Source organism: Lycium ferocissimum, chromosome 5 (assembly GCF_029784015.1).
Source record: "Lycium ferocissimum isolate CSIRO_LF1 chromosome 5, AGI_CSIRO_Lferr_CH_V1, whole genome shotgun sequence".
NCBI classification, from domain to species: Eukaryota; Viridiplantae; Streptophyta; class Magnoliopsida; order Solanales; family Solanaceae; genus Lycium; species Lycium ferocissimum.
Window position 1 is genome coordinate 6,433,045 of NC_081346.1, and position 11,583 is coordinate 6,444,627.

The following is an 11,583-nucleotide window of genomic DNA, read 5'->3' on the forward strand; positions in this document are numbered from 1 at the left end:
TATATTAAAAATTTTGCTCACACATACACATTTCATACAACTTTCATACATAGAAATATGAGGTAATTTTTTAAGCCATTGAGCAAAAAAAAAAAAAATTAATATTTAAAAAATATATATAAAAATTATTTTTTAAAAAAATAAAAATATTTTTAAAAAAAAAAAAATATTTTTTTTATAAAAAATATATATTTTCTGGAAAAAAAATAAAAAAACGAAAAATATATGAAAATTCGTCATGTTTTGTAATATATCGTTATGTTTTGTAAATAAGGAAAACTATCGTTACGTTTCGTAAATATTTCTCCTTAACATGTATATATACGTAGTTTTCCCTTTTTTTTAAGGGACAACGGACGACGAAGCATGGGTCTAAACCCATGCTTTATATAGTTTTTTTTTTTTTTTTTTATATTGCTTGGTGTTGTTTAGTATGGGGTCCACCCTTTATGGGTGCACTTTTTTTTTTGGACATTATTAGTTTGCACTATTTTTATGCATATAATATATATACATATACTATGTTCAAAATACGATTAATATAACATTGTAGTTTGTGCTCTGTATCTAAAACTTTATTATATTAGCATTTGTTACGAATACAAAGTCTGCACTTTTTTTTTTTTAACATTATATTTTTTTTAATATGGGGTTCACTTTTTTTTTTGATATTGTTTGATTTTGTTAATATGGGGTCCACATTTTTTTCCCCATGAGTTTGGAGATGGTGAGTTCTACTTTTTTTCTTTCTTTTTTTTTTTCATTTTTTTTATATTGCTCGGTGTTATTTAGTATGGGGCCCACCCCCCCCCCCCCTTTTTTTTAAGGGACAACGGACGACGAAGTATGGGTCTAAACCCATGCTTTATATAGTTTTTTTTTTTTTTTTTTTTTTTATTTTTATATTGCAGTGTTTTTTAGTATGGGGCCCATCCTTTTGGACATTATTAGTTTTCACTATTTTTATGCATATAATATATATATATATATATATATACTATGTTCAAAACACGATTAATATAACATTGTAGTTTGTGCTCCGTATCTAAAATTTTATTATATTAGTGTTTACTACGAATACAAAGTCTGCACTTTATTTTTTACATTGTTTATTTTTTTAATATGGGATTCACTTTTTTTTTTTATATTGCTTGATTTGTTAATATGGGGTCCACTTTTTTTTCCGTGAGTTTGGAGATGGTGGGTTCCACTTTGTTTGCGCTCCATATTTAAAACTTTATTATATTAATGTTTGCTACCCATACAAACTCTGCACTTTGTTTTTGACATTGTTTGTTTTTTTAATATGGGGTTCACTTTTTTTTTTATTGCTTGATTTTGTTAATATGAGGTTTATTTTTTTCTCCGTGAGTTTGGAGATGGTGGGTTCCACTTTTTTTTACTTCTTTTTTTTTTTTAAATATTGGTTGGTGTTTTTTTTTTAATATTGGTTGGTGTTTAATATGAGGACCACACTTTTTTTTTTTTTAACGGACGACGAAGCATGGGTGTAAACCCATGCTTCTATATAATTGCTTGATTTTGTTAATATGGGTCCACTTTTTTTTTTCTCCGTGAGTTTGGAGATGGTGGGTTCCACTTTGTTTGTGCTCCGTATCTAAAACTTTATTATATTAGTGTTTGCTACGAATACAAAGTCTGCACTTTGTTTTTGACATTGTTTGTTTTTGTAATATGGGGTTCACTTTTTTTTTTCTATATTGCTTGATTTTGTTAATATGGGGTCCACTTTTTTTTCTCCGTGAGTTTGGAGATGGTGGGTTCTACTTTTTTTTACTTTTTTTTTTAATATTGGTTGGTGTTTAATATGGGGACCACACTTTTTTTTTTTAATGCTTAACGGAGAGTTTGGAGATGGTGGGTTCCACTTTGTTTGTGCTCCGTATCTAAAACTTTATTATATTAGTGTTTGCTACGAATACAAAGTCTGCACTTTGTTTTTGACATTGTTTGTTTTTTTAATATGAGATTCACTTTTTTTTTTATATTGCTTGATTTTGTTAATATGGAGTCCACTTTTTTTTCCTCCGTGAGTTTGGAGATGGTGGGTTTTACTTTTTTTTTTTTAAATATTGGTTGGTGTTTTTTTTTTAATATTGTTTGTTGTACCAATACAAACTTTGCACTTTGTTTTTGACATTGTTTGTTTTTTTAATATAGGGTTCACTTTTTTTTTTTATTGCTTGATTTTATTAATATGGGGTCCATTTTTTTTCTCCGTGAGTTTGGAGATGGTGGGTTCCACTTTTTTTTACTTCTTTTTTTTTTTTTTAAATATTGGTTGGTGTTTTTTTTTTTTTAATATTGGTTGGTGTTTAATATGAGGACCACACTTTTTTTTATTTTTAACGGACGACGAAGCATGGGTGTAAACTCATGCTTCTATATAATTGCTTGATTTTGTTAATATGGATCCACTTTTTTTTTCTCCGTGAGTTTGGAGATGGTGGGTTCCACTTTATTTGTGTTCCGTATCTAAAACTTTATTATATTAGTGTTTGCTACGAATACAAAGTCTGCACTTTGTTTTTGACATTGTTTATTTTTTTAATATGGGGTTCACTTTTTTTTTATATTGCTTGATTTTGTTAATATGGGGTCCACTTTTTTTTTCTCCGTGAGTTTGGAGATGGTGGGTTCCACTTTTTTTTACTTTTTTTTTTTTTTTTTTAAATATTGGTTGGTGTTTAATATGGGGACCACACTTTTTTTTTTAATGCTTAACGGAGAGTTTGGAGATGGTGGGTTCCACTTTGTTTGTCTTTCTCCGTATCTAAAACTTTATTATATTGGTGTTTGCTACGAATACAAAGTCTGCACTTTGTTTTTGACATTGTTTGTTTTTTTAATATGAGATTCACTTTTTTTTTTATATTGCTTGATCTTGTTAATATGGGGTCCACTTTTTTTTCCTCCGTGAGTTTGGAGATGGTGGGTTTCACTTTTTTTTTTACTTTTTTTTTTTTTTTAAATATTGGTTGGTGTTTTTTTTTTTTTTTTTTTTTTTTTAATATTGTTTGTTGTTTAATATGGGGACCACACTTTTTTTTTTTTTAATGCTTAATGGGGTGGGACGGACGACGATCCCACCCGTGTTTCTATATAGTTATTCATGACATTGTTTGTTTTTTAATATGGGATTCACTTTTTTGTTTATATTGCTTGATTTTGTTAATATGGGGTCCATTTTTTTTCCTCCGTGAGTTTGGAGATGGTGGGTTTTACTTTTTTTTTTTTTTTAAATATTGGTTGGTGTTTTTTTTTTTTTTTAATATTGTTTGTTGTTTAATATGGGGATCACACTTTTTTTTTTTTTAATGCTTAACGGGGTGGGACGGACGACGATCCCACCCGTGCTTCTATATGTTTACTAAAATAAATATACTTAAAATATTTATATTTTAAAATAAGATAGAATTTAATTATTTTTTCATTTTTATTCTTACTCTAATAAATGTGAAAAGAGATTAATATCAAATGGAGATCAAATAATGAATAAGGTATATTAGTCAAATTCTAATTCTAATTCACGTTTCCTTAAAAAATCATGCAAAAGACAACATGACAGGTAAAATGAGCTAAACCGAAAATATTTATCAAAAATTAAAAAATAGCATTTCTTCGTTTAAATAGAAAATCAATTTCTATTTGGTTTCGTTTTAAACATGTAAAATTAATTTAATAATTTGAATTAGAATTATCCAAATCAAAATTTGATAAAAAATAATAAGTATTTTACACCTTTAAATTAATCGAATTAAAATTGAAAGTATCAACTGATGCTTAAATGTTGCTATTGTTTGATCTCAAAAAGAGGAAAATAGTTTTCTTTTAAACAAGTCTTCTCTTTTAAAAAGTATTAATAAATTTTCGTAGCAAACACGAATATAATAAAGTTTTAGATACGGAGCACAAACTACAATGTTATATAAATCGTGTTTTAAACATAGTATATATATATATATATATATATCCATAAAAACAGTACAAACTTATCACTATCCAAACACAACTACATATACATAGATACACTATAATCCAAAGTGTGTGCACGGGCTGCTTAACGGGGTGGGACGGATGACGATCCCACCCGTGCTTCTATATAGTTATTCATGACATTGTTTGTTTTTTTAATATGGGATTCACTTTTTTTTTTTTTTTTTTTTTATATTGCTTGATTTTGTTAATATGGGGTTCATTTTTTTTTCCTCCGTGAGTTTGGAGATGGTGTGTTTTACTTTTTTTTTTTAATTTTTTTAAAAATATTAGTTGGTGTTTTTTTTTTAATATTGTTTGTTGTTTAATATGGGGATCACACTTTTTTTTTTTAATGCTTAACGGGGTGGGACGGACGAAGATCCCACCCGTGCTTCTTTTAAATATTAGTTGGTGCTTTTTTTTTTAATATTGTTTGTTGTTTAATATGGGGATCACACTTTTTTTTTTTTTTTTTTTAATGCTTAACGGGGTGGGACGGACGACGATCCCACCCGTGCTTCTATATAGTTAGAATTAGTTGGTGTTTGTTTTTAATATTGTTTGTTGTTTAATATGGAGATCACACTTTTTTTTTTTTAATGCTTAACGGGTTGGGACGGACGACGATCCCACCCGTGCTTCTATATAGTTAGAAAATTGCACACAAAACTGCGGCTTTTTGTATGTGCTTCCCTGGTTGATGTTTAGCTTGGCTGCCTGATGACTATGTTTATTTTAATTAAAAAAAAAAAAAAAAAAAGGATGGATAGCGATTAATTAAATCAAATAATTTAACTCCCTTCGCAGAACCATAGATCGAGACGGACATAATCACCTAACAGCTCACATGGATCCTTTAATTTGTTATCTGCACGTGATTTCGTCACAGTTTATTAGTATCATAATTTGCTGCGTGTTAGATCTCATCTATTACTCTCTCTCATTTGTCTTATATATTTTTTTAGCATTATCTAGGATTTATTTTGAAAAAATCTCAATACTCTAGATTCCATCTGGCTTTAATAGGGAGTTAAAGTTTATTAAAACAGATGCATTGGTATCTAAAACTAGAGTAAACAATATGCATGAGTACGTGACGTTATTCGAAAAAGAAAAAGGAAAGAAAGAAACAAGATTGCAGTATCTGCACTTTGAGTATTTTGAATTGGCTACAACAAACAGTGGCAAGACACATAGCTATAAATTGAGGATTCCTCTTCAAAGAATCAAGCTTGTACAATGAGAGATGTATTGATGACATAATTAAAAAATAATTGTGCGCTCTCTAACAGTTTAATTTTTTTAACCAATCACCATGGGCGGAGCCATCTTAGGCAAATGGTGGTCCAAAGGCACACCCTTCGCTGAAAAATTATGCGGTGTACATAGGTTAAATGTTAGCTATTATGAGTATATATTTAATTTTGCACACCCTTAACACAAGTGAGAAGAAAATTTACACACTCTTTACTAAATTTCTGGCTCCGCCACTGCCAGTCACATACTTTAACGTACATATTAGGAGTGATGTAATACATATTATTTCTATGTTTCTTTCCACATAGAGAAAAAAGTCCTTGGTTAGATAGACTGCAATTCTCCTCTAATTAGAAATTGAGTAGTGGGTTATATGGATGAGATCTTGTGGTGGATGAGTCCTGTTCTATGTACGAACCGTGCATATTCTTCGAAGACAAATCCTCTGTACTTGGGCGACTCTCCAATTTCCTTTGTGAACTGCGGCAATGGCTCAACCCACTTGTCCCCTTGCACGTTATAGAAGTATGCGTACCGTAACGGTTTATTTCTCTTGGTCTCACCACCCTATGAGTTGCACTCTTGAATTTATTGTTGCTTAGCACCTTTTTAATGTCAAAAAAAAAAAAAAAAAAAAAAGAAGAAGGTGATTCCTTAAATTTTGGGATAATGATAACTGTGATATTAACCAGCAGCCAAATTATATTTAATTACCTGAATAACATAGCCATTATATTTAATTACCTGAATAACATAGCCAATGTTAACAACTAGTTTGTCTTTGGAAGGCACTATGGGGATCCACTGGCCATCCTTGTGCACTTGAAGGCCTCCAACTTCATCCTGGTAGACAATGGTACGAAGCGGCCAGGATCTTGGTGTGCAGGTTTTCCTAAGTTCTCAGCTTTTGTTGCTGGAAAGTAGTGGAGGCCCATCAGGGAATTCCGAGATCGATCATTGTTGTAGTTTGGAAGGAATTTATGAGGGAGACCCAAACACTCACTTATGATGCCCTCCAACACACCTCCTAATCTGGTGAAGTGGGAAAACATCTCTTCCAAAACTTGTCTAAGAATATCAAACACATATATTTAAACCACCCAAACATTCTTACATATTTCGAAAAAGGTGAAAATGCAAGTTCATTTTAGATTTGTACTAGTTCTTATAGGATCACGTATACTAGAAACATTTATTCGAGATGCAATTGAGAGATAATAGGGCGATAGCACAGTTTCTATCATATAGTTGTATATATAAATTGATTTAATTAGTTTTCATATTGGAATAGGAGGACTTACTTGAAATGAGCTGGATTGTTGGGGCAGACATGGAAGCTAGAGCATGCAATGTCAAACACGAAGTGCTCATAAATCCCAGCTGAATGCTGTGTACTTTTTAAGTAAGCAGCAGGCGCAAAGAGTTTATCTTCCTCTGAACAAGCAAAGAAGGTCTTGAACATATCCATGGTTCTGCTCAACCCGTCCAAAGGAATTCCATGATTCACAATTTTGAAGAAGCCATAGTTAACACAGGCTTCACCTATTTGCTCCATGGCCTTCTTTTTTCCTTCTTCGTTTTCCTCTGATCTAAAAAATGGAGAAACATCAATTGTTGGAATACCAAAACTAGCCATGATGTTTTCCTTCTCTTGACTCTCAATGTTGTTTTAAACCTCTTTGTTGAAGGCTGTGCGTCCACCAAACACAATACAGAGAGATCTGGTTGTGTACTAGTTCACTTTTGTAGTGCAGGAAGTAAAGAAGGCACGATTTACCGCGGAAAACTCCTTGTTCAAGGGATTAAAAATCACGACCTATCCAGTAGGATTTCAACTCCACTAACTGAGCAACTTCCGATTATAACCTATTGCAAACTAGGAATTAACTCCTATAATCCCTCATCCTTATGATAGTTGCATAGGAACTAACTCCCATAGTCCCTCCATCCTTGCAAGACACCGATTGTAAGCACCTCCACTTGACTAACTCTAGCCAACGAAACTAATACACTTAGACTAAATCTAGCCTAGTATACCACTCAAAAGCTTGTGGAAACATACTTCCAACAAGCACACTTTGAGAATTTAAATACCTACAACCAGCTTCTAAACAAGAAGAGTAGGTTTACAGTTTAAGCACAAACGAACAAAGATTTACAACAACCTAAAGAATATAGACGAAACTCAATTCAAGATCTGGTTCTTTAGCTTGAAAGTAACTTTATTCTTGCGATCACTTGAATTCTTGCGGCGGCAACTTTTGCACAAGTTAGATTAGGTTTGTCAAGTGATACCAATTATGTTGCAACATGTTGTATATATAGTGGGAGCATGTGGGATGGATAGAGACCACTCTTTCAAAATTTGACCTAAAGTGTGGGCCAACTCAATTGCTGTGCTTGTGTGCAGTGATTAGCTCGGCTTTACAGCTGTCTCTGCTAACGATGCAAGGTGTACAGAGAGCAGATCACGGACCAAGTCTCTATCTGGTTTTGAAATAATTTGGCAATCATCAAAACACGAATGCACTTGGACTTATTACTCTTTATCACCAAAAAACACAGTAGTTTTAAAGAGAACTGAACTATTAATTCTTTTTTAATTTTCAGAAAGGCAACTTTCATGCAAACCTAACTGAGGGAAATACAACAATCCACAAGAACACACAGTTCTCCCAAGATCCATATATTTGTTCCACTAGTCAACAGTATAATCAAATGTATAAAACATGAACTATACCGTAAAGTTCACAAGCACAGCAGTTGAGTTTTAGAGGTTAAACTTGTATGCATTAGTGAGTTAAGGGCGATACAAGTTTAGGTCACTAATGCATACGTGGTATGAATCACGTACCACAGTATTTACTCCTTCCTCGTGGAGCGTATGTCTTTTGGCAAATTAAAATACTGTGCAAATGATAGTTCAGACAAATCATGTCTAACTTTGAGTTCACAAATCTACTCATACATTTTATCCATCAGAACTCACATCTGGCATTAAGACAGACTATCACATTTTAATCACGTATGATTAAACACAAAACAAATGACATTCTTATTATAAACTTCAAGCTCTCTTTTATCATCACTTCTGACAATAATTAGTTTATAATTGTCTCATCTCTATCTGTCACCTAGACCATAGAGGCGATTGCCCATGTGAATAGGCCAATCTTTTTGTCGGTCCGACATACTTACACTTGGAATTTAAGTTCTAAACATAAAAAACCATCTTATGTATATGAAACAAAATATTGAATAATTTAGGCATCAACTAACATTTACCTCAAAATGCAGTTTTTGCGTAAACTTGATCCACAAAAATTAGGATTTATAAATACATCATCACTACGCAAACCAACAATATCATATCTCTCATAAGCAACAAATGCTATGGGTTTTGTTAATAGGTCTTCTACCTAGTGATGTGTATAGAGGTACTTCTTGTTCACTTCTCTATGTACAACTATGTCTCTGACACAACATTACACTTAATATCAATATATTTTATATTCTCAATAGCAAGAAGAACATAATCAGATTTAGATTTTCTCTCATCTAAATCTCCTTCTCAATTCCTTGACAAGACAGAGAATATTTTACTATGCCTTTAAGATACCTCTGTATCATCATAACTACTTTCCAGTATTATTGTCTAGTGGAGTATGCGGACGCATCCTCCCACTCGAAATTGTGCCTCTAGGAATAGAAGTATTTATGGATCAAGAATACATGATGCTTCAAGACTTATGCTTGAGTTTGAGAACCCTTTGTTTACAATAGCTTCAAGATCCAAAATCTCAATCAACTCCCACTTGGTTTGATTTCACGGACTCCATTTCAATTTTTATTGTTGTAAGTTTTTATCCGTAGGAGGGTATGTAAGAGTCTACTTTACACTATGAGGTTCTATTCATCAAGTGGGGTAACTATATATGCTTCCCCACCAATCTCATATCGATGACAGGGAATGCAAGGACGACTCACGTGTCGAGCTTGAGATTGACAAACTAATTATCAATCAATTAGTTACTCCCTTCTTTTGATAGCATATTGGTGTGATAGGAACATATCCATTGTCACCAACTGAATTCACCTAAATCCATTCGAGTATATATAGCGGAAGCAATTTGGTCCGTAGTTTCATAAAGAGATAAGATGATCTATCTCACCCTACTTAAAATATTATTGCTTCGAATACAACATCAAGTGATTCAAATTCAGTTATAATGCCACTTTTATTCACATATGGACAACATAACCCTTGGACTATTTAGAGTATCATAGATAGATAAAATTCCTTCCCCTTGGAGCTAATTCCATGTAGGAAAAATGGATTATGAATAAAAGTTGTACAAACTCAAATCAGGTTTTTGCTTTCCGCAACACATGTGTAATAACAACAACTTAAACGGAATTGCATTTGTTTGAATCATTGATGTCACATGGAATAAATTGCAATGGAGCATCAATGCATTAACCTTTCCAAATGATTTTCTATTTATTTTCTAGCTAGACAATATTAACAAACATACAAGACGTGTTTAATACAAGATGTTCAAAGCGAGTGTGATACAACATAAAATGATTACTTGTGGCTCCCATATTTCATTTTTAAGATTCAAAACATCTCCCATATTTCATTTTTACTTGTGGCTCGTTTGGATATGAAATTAGTTGTTAATCTTGATTTGTTTGTAGACGCTCCAGAGGGGTTAGGAAATACCTCAAGATGAAGTCTTCAAGATTACTCACACGAGGAAGGCGAAGAACGCTGATGGTACGGACCAATGGATTGAGCCTAGGGCTCAGCAAACCTATGTAAGTCACTAACTAACAATAATAACTACTTTTGTTTTAACTAAATTTACCTACTATCATTGTATCCTTCAATTTCAGACCGAGTTTCAACAACACAAGTTGGAATATTGGTGCCAGATCGACCAAATGACGTCGATGACCAACGAGATAATTGATCAGCAGTGGATGGAGAAGGTAGCTCCCCCGACAAGGTATGGGACAGTTTATGGGATGCCTAATCGAGCATGTCGTCAATTTCCGTCGTTCCTTTGAGGTGTAGGTGCGACTTCTGAAGGGGCAGTGGATCCTAAGGAGTACCAAGAAATGAAGCAGAAAGTTACTCAACTAACAAGTACACTTAGTGCCACGGAGGCAAGGATGTTGCATAAGCAGGCCCAAATAGACAGCTTACTCAATTCGGGCCCCTCTAATATTCCCCCGTGTCCCAGGGATGCTCGTAGGTCACAACCCAGTAGACGATGTAGGTCACAGGCCAATGTAGTTCATGCTCTTGTTGATGAGGATAGTGGGGAGGAATCAGATCATGTCTCTAACACCCAACGTTGACTTTTTTGATTCGTATACTTTTGGATTGTAATATTGCTATGTTTTCTTGGATATGTATATGATATTTGATTGTAGTTTTAATTCGAATTAGATGTACTTTTGAAGGTGAATTTGATTGTAGAATGTGTAGTTTATGATTGTAGAAGTACTTTGATGAATTGGACGTGTTGATGAATTGCATTGTTGATTTGATCGATGAATGAGATTGGCAAGTGGGCTGTTGTAAAAGCAGCTGAATGCTGAAATTATATTTCCAGATTTTCGACCTCATGAGGTCGAAATCCACTTAGATATTGATAATTTTCGACCTCATGAGGTCGAAATTGTACCCAGAAATTTAAATTTCTACCGCATGAGGTCGAAATCTGGGCAACATTTTGAATTTCGACCTCATGAGGTCGAAATCTGGCAACAATATTGCTAAATTTCGACCTCATGCGGTAGAAATTCTGAAAATAAATTTTTTATTATTTTTATATTCTATCATATTTCGACCACAAGAGGTCGAAAACTTTAAATAATAGTTATATAAAATAATATTTTCGACCGCATGCGGTCGAAATTTAAATAAAAAATAACTTTTTCGACCTCATGTGGTCGAAAACTTTATTTTCGTAATTTAGGTAGAAAACAATTTTCGACCGCGTGTGGTCAAAAAAAATTTCACCCTACCTGTTAGCGACCGTGCCTTGAGGTCGAAATTTTGGTCGAAAATTGGCGTTTTTCGACCGCGTGTGGTCGAAAATTTTGGTCGAAATTCACTGTTTTTTTAGTAGTGAAACTAAAGAAATTACCCACTAAAATTTTTGAACCAAAACATTTATGAGTCTCATAGGTTTAAGCATAATGTTCCACTATCAATTTAATAGGAAACAAAGAGGCCGCATTTTTTAGGGCCGAAATCAGATACGGCGGCACAAACAAAAACAATTTCTGCATTAGAAAAAATATAAACAAAGA

General features: G+C 33.0%; 1 long non-coding RNA gene and 1 pseudogene across 1 annotated transcript; one reads left to right on the plus strand and one right to left on the minus strand.

Annotated features, from left to right (window-relative positions):
- Positions 1-5,602: 5,602 nt before the first annotated feature.
- On the minus strand, positions 5,603-6,892 carry LOC132058139 (jasmonate-induced oxygenase 1-like; annotated as a pseudogene).
- A 2,891-nt stretch (positions 6,893-9,783) lies between these two features.
- On the plus strand, positions 9,784-10,733 carry LOC132058140 (uncharacterized). Its single transcript, XR_009415193.1, has 2 exons — positions 9,784-10,077; positions 10,156-10,733. It is a non-coding gene; the product is annotated as an uncharacterized LOC132058140 (long non-coding RNA).
- The last annotated feature ends 850 nt before the right edge of the window (positions 10,734-11,583 follow it).